This window comes from Leuresthes tenuis, unplaced genomic scaffold (genome assembly GCF_036924035.1).
Source record: "Leuresthes tenuis unplaced genomic scaffold, fLeuTen1.0.hap1 SCAF_8, whole genome shotgun sequence".
In the NCBI taxonomy this organism is placed as follows: Eukaryota; Metazoa; Chordata; class Actinopteri; order Atheriniformes; family Atherinopsidae; genus Leuresthes; species Leuresthes tenuis.
This window is the reverse complement of record NW_027325362.1, coordinates 24,188,241-24,199,925: the sequence shown is the minus strand read 5'-3', so window position 1 is coordinate 24,199,925 and position 11,685 is coordinate 24,188,241. Positions and strand designations below refer to the sequence as shown.

General features: G+C 40.8%; 3 non-coding genes across 3 annotated transcripts; all 3 read left to right on the top strand.

Annotated features, from left to right (window-relative positions):
* The first annotated feature begins 10,057 nt into the window (after positions 1–10,057).
* Positions 10,058–10,168, top strand: LOC140313548 (U5 spliceosomal RNA). The gene has a single exon (XR_011917066.1). It is a non-coding gene; the product is annotated as a U5 spliceosomal RNA (small nuclear RNA).
* A 264-nt stretch (positions 10,169–10,432) lies between these two features.
* On the top strand, positions 10,433–10,623 carry LOC140313537 (U2 spliceosomal RNA). Its single transcript, XR_011917057.1, has one exon. It is a non-coding gene; the product is annotated as a U2 spliceosomal RNA (small nuclear RNA).
* Positions 10,624–11,035: 412 nt separating this feature from the next.
* LOC140313543 (U5 spliceosomal RNA) lies at positions 11,036–11,149 on the top strand. Its single transcript, XR_011917061.1, has one exon. It is a non-coding gene; the product is annotated as a U5 spliceosomal RNA (small nuclear RNA).
* The last annotated feature ends 536 nt before the right edge of the window (positions 11,150–11,685 follow it).

The window sequence follows — 11,685 nt, the reverse complement described above, 5'->3', positions numbered from 1 at the left end:
TGTTTCAGATAAAAAAAACATGCTTCAAAATGTGATTCTGTGGTAGGAATTAATTCCACAGTTCTTTGACAATGCATTGTACTCGAAAATGTTTTTTTTGTATGCTGACAATCGTTCAGAAAACATCAAATTTGGATCAGCAGGTGAAACGGTCCAATCCATTTCTTTCTGACATGTAGCAACAAACTCTCCCACACCTTGCCAATGCCAATGTGTAGGTTTGGCCAAGGAAATGTGAGGGCGAGTCCCACAAACATTAAAAAAATCTAATTGCTCTGGAGTGAGCGACACGGCCAATAAAGTAGGCGCACATATTTTTTCACTTCTTCTCATGGTCATTGTCAGGCCCCAAAGAAATGTGTGATGTGCAGTGCAAATCAGCAGGTTGCATGGAAAGGGGTGAAACTAACGCTTTTGCTTCTTCCACTAGTTGTTGTGAAAAAGGAGAGCTGGGAAGTTTACACTCATAAGCATATGTAAGTGCCAATGAATCAAACTGCACTGCTGTGAAAACTTTGTCAGGCTGTAACATAACCTTAACACCCTCTGGTGTAGAAGTTAAAATAATGCCTAATTTACACATGAGATCACGGACCATCAGGTTAGTGGGACACAACTCTGATAACAAAAATGAGTGTTTGAAGGAGAGCCCATCGGGAGTGACACACGCAATGGGCGTTGTCATTATCTCCTTCACAACCTAATAAGTGGCAGGTCAGAGATTTCCAGATTAGCACACAATGCTTGTTCTATATTTATCCAACGAGAGAGATCGTCCTCTACTGTCTTTAATAATTGCACATAATTTAGCTTTGTTAGCTCTGAGAGCCTGGAGGAAATATCTATGCCTAAATATCTAATATTTCCTGACTGTAAAGTGATCACAGGTATATTCTGGACTCTACAGTTAATGGGCAGAACTGTGGTCTTAGACCAATTGATAGAGTAGTCAGAAAGTGCTGAGAATTTATTTATGAGTGTGATCGTGTGAGTGAGAGACGTTTGAGAGTTCTGAAGGAAAAGTACAACATCATCAGCATAAAGACTTATTTTATGCTCAATATTTTGGGGTTGGATGCCTTTAATATTTCTATCTTGTCTGATAGCAGCTGCTTAAGGTTCGATGAAAATAGCAAAAAGTGAGGGAGAAAGTGGGCAACCCCGTCTTGTACCTCTCTGCAGACTGAAGCTTGGAGAGGTTTGATCATTTGTCCTGACACACGCATTTGGGGAGCTATATAATATCCTTATCCAGTTGATGAAGTGTGACCCAAACCCAAATTTGTTTGATGCTGCGAATAAAAATTTCCAGTTCACTTCATCAAATGCTTTTTCTGCATCTGGAGAGTCGATTGTGGTTTCCAAGTTGTTGATGGTAGAATAGTCTATGAGATTAATGATCCGGTTTGTGAACGAACTGTTGTGCCTACTGCTCTTCAGCCTGTCAAATGAAACGTAGAATTTGAAACGTGACAAATGAACGAAGACCCAAGGAGTTGAGTCGTAAACGAATCAATACTGTTTCCTGTGCGAGGACCCGTCAGCCGAGGAGTTGAGTCATGAACGAATCAATACTGTTTCATGTGCGAGGACCCGCCACCCGAGGAGTTGAGTCGTGAACGAATCAATACTGTTTCCTGTCCTGCTGACTGAGCTTATGAAGCTGCCGCCTGCCATGTGGTGAGGAAGGGTACTGCATGAAAATGAACGAATCACTCACTGAGACAACTCGTTACTCCCGAGTCATATAAAAAATTAGTTCATATCGAACGAATCGCTCACGAACGACACATCACTATCTATTTGACGAGTTATGCATGAATTCGGATTTTGCAATAAAATTAATTCCTTCTCTCAAACCAAGGTCAAACTGCTTTGTCCTTCATATTTATCTACTTCTAATCTACTTTCAAAAATAAACAACACTGTATTTTGTAGTATGAAAAAGAACCAGACCTAATTTTCAGCAATAAGCTTCTCTCGAGGAGATATGAAGGAATACAGATTTTGCTATAAAATTAAATCCTTCTATCAAACTGCTTTGTCCTTCATATTTATTCATGTCTAATCAAGTTTCATCGATAAACAACGTTGTACTTTGTAGAATGAGAAAGAACTTCTTCAGCAATAAGTATCTCTCGACATATGACGAAATACAGATTTTGCTATAAAATTAATTCCTTCTATCAGCCTGACTTAAAACTGTTTGTCCTCCTTATTTATCCACTTCAAATCAAGTTTCAACAATTAAAAAATTTTTGTAGTTTGAGAAAGAACAACTTAATCTACAGCAATCAGTATAAAAAGAGGGTAAGAAAAGGTGCAAATGCCAACCATACATCACTAAAAGGTGGAGCGGAAGTGTTCGGCTGCAAGAAGGTGTGAATGTCCGACTATATTTGGTGAAAAGCAGGTGAAGCAAGGTCTGAATGCCCAACCTTACATCATCAAAAGCGACATCAGAGGTGTTTGGCTGCAAGAAGGCCATAGTTTGCCAAAAGCGGGTAAGGTGCGAATGACCGACTAAATATCAACAAAAGGGGGGGCGGAGGTCTTCGGATGCAAGTGGGTGTGAATATCCCACCATACAAGTATGGTGGAGAGGAAGCTGTGAATGGCCGACCATAGTAAAAAGCGGGTGAGAAAAGGTGCGAATGTCAAACCATACATGATCAAAACAGGGAGCGGAGGTGTTTGGCTGCGACAAGGTGTGAATGTCCAGCCATAATTAATGAAAAGCGGGCAACAAGTAGGTTCGAATGCCCAACCATACATCATCAAAAGCAGGAGTGGATGTGTTCGGCTACAAGAAGGTTCGAATATCCGACCATAGTTTGTAAAAAGCGGGTAAGAAAAGGTTAAAATACCGACTGTACACAATCAATAGCGGGAGCGGAGTTGTTCGGCTACTAAAAGGTGTGAAAGTCCGACCATGGTTTGTAAAAAGCGGGTAAGAAAAGGTGCGAATCCCAACAATGTATGATCAAAAGAGGGAGCGGAGGTTTTCGGCTGCAAGAAGGTCTGAATGTCCAACCATAATTTGTAAAAACCGGGGAAGAAAAGGCTCGAAAGCCCGACTATACACCATCAAAAGCGGGAGAGGAGGTGTTCAGCTGCAAGAAGGTGTGAATGTACACCCATAATTACTGAAAAATGGGTAAGAAAAGGTGCGAATGCCCAACCATACATCATCAAAAGCAGGAGTGGATGTGTTCGGCTACAAGAAGGTTTGCAGTCGAACAGCTCTGCTCCCGCTTTTGATTATGTTTGGTTAGATATTCGAACCTTTTCTTAACTGCTTTTTACAAAGTCCAATGTTGTTCTTTGTTGAAGTCGATCTAGACATTGATAAATATGAAGGTAAAAGCAGTTTTCACTCGGTTTGAGTGAAGGAATTTATTTAATAGCAAAATCCGAAATCATGCAGAACTCCTCAAAAGGAACGTATGGCTTAATCACAAGTGTGGTTCTTTCTCATTCAGGGTAATATGAGGAAGTTTATGCTTCAAACATTTTTAGACATGGATAACTATGAAGGACAAAGCAGTTTTAACATAGTTTGAGTGAAGGAATTCATTTTAAAACAAAATCCCAAAACATAGAGAACACATGAAAAGCTTATTCTCGGATTTCTGATCCTTCAGTGTTGCTCTTTCTTATATTGCAAAGTACAACATGGTTTTTTTGTTTTGTTTAAATCTATCTCGACATTGATAAATATGGAAGGACAAAGCAGTTTTAACTTGGTTTGAGCAAAGCAATTCATTTTATAGCAAAATCCGAAATCACGCAGAACTCATGAAAGCAAGCTTATACTCAGATTCCTGAAACTTTAGATTTGCTCTTTCTTTTACTGCAAAGTACAACATTGTTTTTTTTGTTTAAATCTTTCTAGACATGGTAAATATGAAGGACAAATCAGTTTTAACATAGTTTGAGTGAAAGAATGCATTTTATAAGCAAAATCCCAAATCATGCGGAACTCACGAAAAGCTTTTTCTCGCTTTTCACTGCTTTTTACAAACTTTGGTCGGACGTTCACACCTTCTTGCAGCCGAACACCTCCACTTCCGCTTTTGATGGTGTATATTCGGGCATTCGAACCTTTTCTTACCCGCTTTTTACAAACCATGGTCGGACTTTCACACCTTCTTGCAGCCGAACACCACCTCTCCCGCTTTTGATGATGTATGGTCCAGCATTCTTACCTTTTCTAACACATTTTTCAGCAATTATGGTTGGACATTCATTATGTTTGGTTGGATATTCTAACCTTTTCTTAACTGCTTTTTAAAAACTTTGGTTGGACGTTCAAATATCCCACCATACAAGTATGGTGGAGAGGAAGCTGTGAATGGCCGACCATAGTAAAAAGCGGGTGAGAAAAGGTGCGAATGTAAAACCATACATGATCAAAACAGGGAGCGGAGGTGTTTGGCTGCGACAAGGTGTGAATGTCCAAGCACAGTTTGTAAAAAGCGGGTAAGAAAAGGTTCGAATGCCCAAACATACACCATCAAAAGAGGGAGCGGAGGTTTTCCGCTGTAAGAAGGTGTGAATGTCCGACCATAGTTGGCAAAAAGCGGGTAAGAAAAGGTTAAAATACCCGACTGTACACAATCAATAGCGGGAGCGGATGTGTTCGGCTACAAGAAGGTGTGAAAGTCCGACCATGGTTTGTAATAAGCGGGTAAGAAAAGGTGCGAATGCCCGACAATGTATGATCAAAAGAGGGAGCGGAGGTTTTCGGCTACAAGAAGGTTTGAATGTCCGACTAAAGATTGTAAAAAGCAGTTAAGAAAAAGTCCGAATATCCAACCAAACATAATCAAAAGCGGGAGCAGAGCTGTTCGACTGCAAGTAGGTGTGAATGTCAGATCATAATATGCAAAAAGCTGATGAGAAAGGGTGAGAATGCTCGACTATACACCATCAAATGCGGTAGCGGAGTTGTTCGGCTGTGAGTCGGTGTGAATCTCCGACCATAATTGCTGAAAAATGTGTTAGAAAAGGTAAGAATGCCAGTCCATACATCATCAAAAGCGGGAGAGGTGGTGTTCGGCTGCAAGTAGGTGTGAATGTCCAGCCATAATTACTCACAAACGGGTAAGAAAAGGTAGTTTTGCCAGACTATACATAATCAAAACAGGGAGCGGAGGTGGTTCAGCTGCAAGAAGGTGTGAATGTCCGACTAAAGTTTGTAAAAAGTGGGTAAGACAAGGTGCGAATGCCCGACAATGTATGATCAAAAGAGGGAGCGGAGGTGTTCGGCTGCAAGAAGGTCTGAATGTCCAACCATAATTTGTAAAAATCGGGAAGAAAAGGCTCGAAAGCACGACTATACACCATCAAAAGCGGGAGCAGAGGGGTTCAGCTGCAAGAAGGTCTGAATGTCCATCAATAATTGATTTAAAACATGAAAGAAAATTTTTGAATATCAAATCGCACATGATCATAAGCGGAAGAGGATGTTTTCAGCTGCAAGAAGGTGTGAATGTCCACCCATAATTCCTGAAAAATGGGTAAAAAAAGGTGCGAATGCCCAACCATACATTATCAAAAGCAGGTGTGAATGTCAGATCATAATTGCTGAAAAATGTGTTAGAAAAGGTAAGAATGCCGGACCATACATCATCAAAAGCGGGAGAGGTGGTGTTCGGCTGGAAAAAGGTGTGAATGTTCGACTAAAGTTTGTAAAAAGCGGGTAAGACAAGGTGCGAATGCCTGACAATGTATGATCAAAAGCAGGAGCGGAGGTGTTCAGCTGCAAGAAGGTCTAAATTTCCATCAATAATTGCTAGAAAACATGAAAGAAAATTTTCGAAAATCAAACCGCAAATGATCATAAGTGGGAGAGGAGGTGTTCAGCTGCAAGAAGGTGTGAATGTCCACCCATAATTCCTGAAAAATGGGTAAAGAAAAGGTGCGAATGCCCAACCATACATCATCAAAAGCCGGAGTGGATGTGTTCGGCTACAAGAAGGTGTGAACGTCCAATCAAAGTGTTAGAAAAATTCTCTTAAAATTAGGCTCAGAGTCGCTGGATACGATTAACACAAAACATTTATTTCTTGCAAGAAAGAGACAAGTCCGCACAACCTGTCAGGAAGATGGCTCAGAGTTGTCTCCCTAACAAAATGGTGCTCCAGCTATTTATGTTGTTTATGCTTGCTGATCACACAATGTTATGAGAAAAGGCGCTTTTCTCACCATTCATTATTATGGGAATGAACATTCAATGTTATGGGAAAAGGTGCTTCTCTCCCCATTCCTTGTTATGGGAAGGACCATTCAATGTTATGGGAAAAAGGCATTTCTCACCAGTTAATATTATGGGAAAGACTAGTACAAGAGTCAAAACACTTTTGCTTGAATCATAGAAGAGGAAAAGATGGAGGGACTCTTCCATCATAGTATAACTATATAATTTTTCCAACACAAAGTTTGTAAAAAGCAGTTAAGAAAAAGTTAGAATATCCAACCAAACATAATCAAAAGCGGGAGCATAGCTGTTCGACTGCAAGTAGGTGTGAATCTCCGACCATGATTGCTGAAAAATGTGTTAGAAAAGGTAAGAATGCCGGTCCATACATCATGAAAAGTGAGAGAGGTGGTGTTCGGCTGCAAGTAGGTGTGAATGTCCAGCCATAATTACTCACAAACAGGTAAGAAAAGGTAGTATTGCCAGACCATACATGATCAAAACAGGGAGCGGAGGTGGTTCAGCTGCAAGAAGGTGTGAATGTCCAACTAAAGTTCAAATATATTTACAAAAGCGGGAGGAGAGGTCTTCGGATGAGAGTGGTTGAGAATTTCCAACCATAATCTATAAAATGCGGTGAAAAAAAAGGTGTTATAGAACACTAAAAGGTGGAGCGGAAGTGTTCGGCTGCAAGAAGGTGTGAATGTCCGACTATATTTGGTGAAAAGCAGGTGAAGCAAGGTCTGAATGCCCAACCTTACATCATCAAAAGCGACATCAGAGGTGTTTGGCTGCAAGAAGGCCATAGTTTGCCAAAAGCGGGTAAGGTGCGAATGACCGACTAAATATCAACAAAAGGGGGGGCGGAGGTCTTCGGATGCAAGTGGGTGTGAATATCCCACCATACAAGTATGGTGGAGAGGAAGCTGTGAATGGCCGACCATAGTAAAAAGCGGGTGAGAAAAGGTGCGAATGTAAAACCATACATGATCAAAACAGGGAGCGGAGGTGTTTGGCTGCGACAAGGTGTGAATCTCCAAGCACAGTTTGTAAAAAGCGGGTAAGAAAAGGTTCGAATGCCCGAACATACACCATCAAAAGAGGGAGCGGAGGTTTTCCGCTGTAAGAAGGTGTGAATGTCCGACCATAGTTGGCAAAAAGCGAGTAAGAAAAGGTTAAAATACCCGACTGTACACAATCAATAGCGGGAGCGGATGTGTTCGGCTACAAGAAGGTGTGAAAGTCCGACCATGGTTTGTAATAAGCGGGTAAAAAAAGGTGCGAATGCCCGACAATGTATGATCAAAAGAGGGAGCGGAGGTTTTCGGCTACAAGAAGGTTTGAATGTCCGACTAAAGATTGTAAAAAGCAGTTAAGAAAAGGTCCGAATATCCAACCAAACATAATCAAAAGCGGGAGCAGAGCTGTTCGACTGCAAGTAGGTGTGAATGTCAGATCATAATATGCAAAAAGCTGATGAGAAAGGGTGAGAATGCCCGACCACACACCATCAAATGCGGGAGCGGAAGTGTTCGGCTGTGAGTAGGTGTGAATGTCCAACCATAATTGCTGAAAAATGTGTTAGAAAAGGTAAGAATGCTGGACCATACATCATCAAAAGCGCGAAAGGTGGTGTTCGGCTGCAAGAAGGTGTGAAAGTCCGACCATGGTTTGTAAAAAGCGGGTAAGAAAAGGTTTGAATGCCCGAATATACACCATCAAAAGCGGAAGCGGAGGTGTTCGGCTGCAAGAAGGTGTGAACGTCCGACCAAAGTTTGTAAAAAGCAGTGAAAAGCGAGAAAAAGCTTTTCGTGAGTTCCGCATGATTTGGGATTTTGCTTATAAAATGCATTCTTTCACTCAAACTATGTTAAAACTGATTTGTCCTTCATCTTTACCATGTCTAGAAAGATTTAAACAAAAAAAACAATGTTGTACTTTGCAGTAAAAGAAAGAGCAAATCTAAAGTTTCAGGAATCTGAGTATAAGCTTGCTTTCATGAGTTCTGCATGATTTCGGATTTTGCTATAAAATGAATTGCTTTGCTCAAACCAAGTTAAAACTGCTTTGTCCTTCCATATTTATCAATGTTGAGATAGATTTAAACAAAACAAAAAAACCATGTTGTACTTTGCAATATAAGAAAGAGCAACACTGAAGGATCAGAAATCCGAGAATAAGCTTTTCATGTGTTCTGCATGTTTTGGGATTTTGTTTTAAAATGAATTCCTTCACTCAAACTATGTTAAAACTGCTTTGTCCTTCATAGTTATCCATGTCTAAAAATGTTTGAAGCATAAACTTCCTCATATTACCCTGAATGATAAAGAACCACACTTGTGATTAAGCCATACGTTCCTTTTGAGGAGTTCTGCATGATTTCGGATTTTGCTATTAAATAAATTCCTTCACTCAAACCGAGTGAAAACTGCTTTTACCTTCATATTTATCAATGTCTAGATCGACTTCAACAAAGAACAACATTGGACTTTGCAGTACAAGAAGTTGAAATCGATCTAGACATTGATAACTATGAAGGACAAAGAAATTTTAATTTGGTTTGAGCAAAGCAATTCATTTTATAGGAAAATCCAAAATCGTGCAGAACTCATGAAAGTAAGCTTTTTCTCGGATTCCTGATCCTCCAGTGTTGCTCTTTCCTATACTGCAAAATACAACGTTGTCCTTTGTTGAAATCGATCTAGACATTGATAAATATGAAGGACAAAGCAGTTTCCACTTGGTTTGAGTGAAGGAATTAATTTATTTTATAGCTAAATCCAAAATCATGCATAACTCCTCAAAAATTTTATAGCAAAATCCCAAATCAAGTAGAACGTATGAAAATAAGCTTATTCTCGGATTCCTGATCCTTCAGTGTTGCTTTTTCTTCTACTGCAAAATACAATGTTGTTCTTTGTTGAAGTCGATCTAGACATTGATAAATATGAAGGACAAAGCAGTTTTTACTTGGTTTGAGTGAAGGAATTCATTTTATACATAAAATCCCAAATCGTGCAGAACGTATGAAAAGAAGCTTATTCTCGGATTCCTGATCCTTCAGTGTTGCTCTTTCTTCTTCTGCAAAATACAATGTTGTTCTTTGTTGAAGTCGATCTAGACATTGATAAATATGAAGGACAAAGCAGTTTTTACTTGGTTTGAGTGAAGGAATTCATTTTATACATAAAATCCCAAATCATGCAGAACGTATGAAAAGAAGCTTATTCTCGGATTCCTGATCCTTCGGTGTTGCTCTTTCTTCTACTGGAAAATACAATGTTGTTCTTTGTTGAAGTCGATCTACACATTGATAAATATGAAGTTAAAAGCAGTTTTAACATAGTTTGAGTAAAGGAATTCATTTTATAGTAAAATCCGAAATCGTGCAGAACTCATGAAAATAAGCTTATTCTCGGATTCCTAAACCTTTTGATTTGCTCTTTCTTTTACTGCAAAGGACAACGTTGTTTTTTTGTTTAAATCTTTCTAGACATGGTAAATATGAAGGACAAAGCAGTTTTAACATAGTTTGAGTGAAGGAATTAATTTTATAGATAAAATCCCAAGAGTCTGCTGAGAAAAGAGAGTGAATGCGAAGAATTGCTTGAAAGAAACGCGACACCGAATGAGCGGTCAGAACAAAGCCTCAATACGGTGTTCCCGTGGTGTTTTTGTTGCTGCCTTGTCTTTTGCACAGAGTAAAAGACAAGGCAGCCATCGAATAGGGCCCGATTGTTCCTACAGCCGAGGAGCAAGGGGGGGGAGCAAGCGTCTCAACCGAGCAAAGCTCACCATGGGGAAGGTGGCTATGCCAACTAGCCTGATGCCCTGCTCCCGCAGTGACGGATAATCGTACTCTGGTTTCTCTTCATAACGTACAAGTCTTTCGCCTTTTACTAAAGACTTCCGTGGAGAGCAGCAATGAGTTGTTTCTATTTTTGGCAGGCTTTACCTTTGCGGGTGAAGCCCTTTCTGTCTGTGCAAAAGAAATCTTGTGACTGTGCAGAGTGACTTCTCTGAGCAGAGTCGCCTTACTTGTTGCGACTGTGCCGATGTTCGAAGCTGGAGTGCAAAGTTATACCATTTAAAAAGGCTGAAGAGTACTCAGTGCAGCGGGTGGGCGGAGTTGCAAAGTGACACTCTGGCCACCTATGGCCATAAAAAGAACACCGCTACAAGTGCGCATTGTGCCAGGAAGGGCCCTCAGACGTGAACCAGTGGACAGTTATCGCTTCTCGGCCTTTTGGCTAAGATCAAGTGTAATATCTGTTCTTATCAGTTTAATATCTGATATGTCCTCTATACGAGGACTACATATTAAATGGATTTTTAGCAATAGGAGTTGAAAAAGGAGCTTGCTCCGTTCACTCCAAGCATCGACCCGGTACTGCAGTGCCGCTGGAAACGGTGCACTCTTCTCTGCTCTTGTGAAAAAGCAAACAGCGGTGCAGGATGGAAGTTTCAGGGAGCCCAAGATGAAACTTTCTTTTAGTCTGCTGAGAAAAGAGAGTGAATGCGAAGTAGACTTTAACATGGCTCTGGGAGCGAGCCGAGTGCGGGCTAACCGGGTGAATTGCTTGAAAGAAACGCGACACCGAATGAGCGGTCAGAACAAAGCCTCAATACGGTGTTCCCGTGGTGTTTGTGGCTGCCTTGTCTTTTGCACAGAGTAAAAGACAAGGCAGCCATCGAATAGGGCCCGATTGTTCCTACTTGGTCAGCCGAGGAGCAAGGGAGGGGGAGCAAACGTCTCAACCAAGCAAAGCTCACCATGGGGAAGGTGGCCATGCCAACTAGCCTGATGCCCTGCTCCCGCAGTGACGGATAATCGTACTCTGGTTTCTCTTCATAACGTACAAGTCTTTCGCCTTTTACTAAAGATTTCCGTGGAGAGCAGCACTAATGAGTTGTTTCTATTTTTGGCAGGCTTTACCTTTGCGGGTGAAGCCCTTTCTGTCTGTGCAAAAGACAGTCGCCTTACTTGTTGCGACTGTGCCGATGTTCGAAGCTGGAGTGCAAAGTTGTTGCTTGAATGGTGCTCGCTGGAGCGTGCGGGAGTCTTCTTCTTCTTCTTCTTCTTCTTTGATGTTTAATGGCAGCTGGCATCCTTGGTGTTGCATATGCCGCCATCTACTGGACTAAATTTCTCTCTTTTTTTCCCTTCTTATTTCTTCTTTTCTATATTCTTTTAATTATTCCAGTATTTACCAAGAATCTTATTGTTATTCTCCTCCCTTCCTTAGACTTAGCAGATTCTACTATGTTTTTCAAATTATATTCTGTTATTCCTGCCCTCTGCAGCCCTATCTTCATTATTTCCCTCTCCCTTCCATATCTGGGACATGCTATCAACACATGTTCCACTGTTTCTTTCTCCCCACAGCTACACTGCCCAGTTGGATGTTTCCCCATTATCTTAAGTGTATTATTCAGTTTACAATGACCTATTCTTATCCTACTAATAATGACTTGTTCTGTTC